This window comes from Galeopterus variegatus, unplaced genomic scaffold (genome assembly GCF_000696425.1).
Source record: "Galeopterus variegatus unplaced genomic scaffold, G_variegatus-3.0.2 Scaffold906, whole genome shotgun sequence".
Classification (NCBI taxonomy): Eukaryota; Metazoa; Chordata; class Mammalia; order Dermoptera; family Cynocephalidae; genus Galeopterus; species Galeopterus variegatus.
Genome location: NW_007727017.1, coordinates 466,784 through 467,193, shown reverse-complemented (window position 1 = coordinate 467,193; position 410 = coordinate 466,784).

Here is a 410-nt window from a genome sequence, read left to right as displayed (position 1 = left end):
GTGTTTGGTGGGACCTGTAAGAGGTAAGTTAAATGAGGCCCTATGAATGGGCCCTAATCCACAGACTGTGTTTGAGGTCGAGCCTCTGAAGAGATTAAGTTAAAATGATGCTGAGAGGATGGAGCCTTAATCCTGTCTGACCAGTGTCCTTATAAGAAGAGAAAGAGACACCAGGCAAGTGCACACAGAGAGGAAAGGCCAGGTGGGGTCACAGCAAGAAGGTGGCCATCTATAAACCGAGGAGAGGGACTGCAGGAGAACCAAGCCTCCCAACACCTTGATCTTGGACTTTCAGATTCCAGAACTGAGAAATAAATTTCTGTGATTTAAACCACTCAGTCTGTGGTATTTTGTTATGGCCACTCTAGCAGACTGATGCAGGTTCACACCACACAAACTGGAGCAAGTGT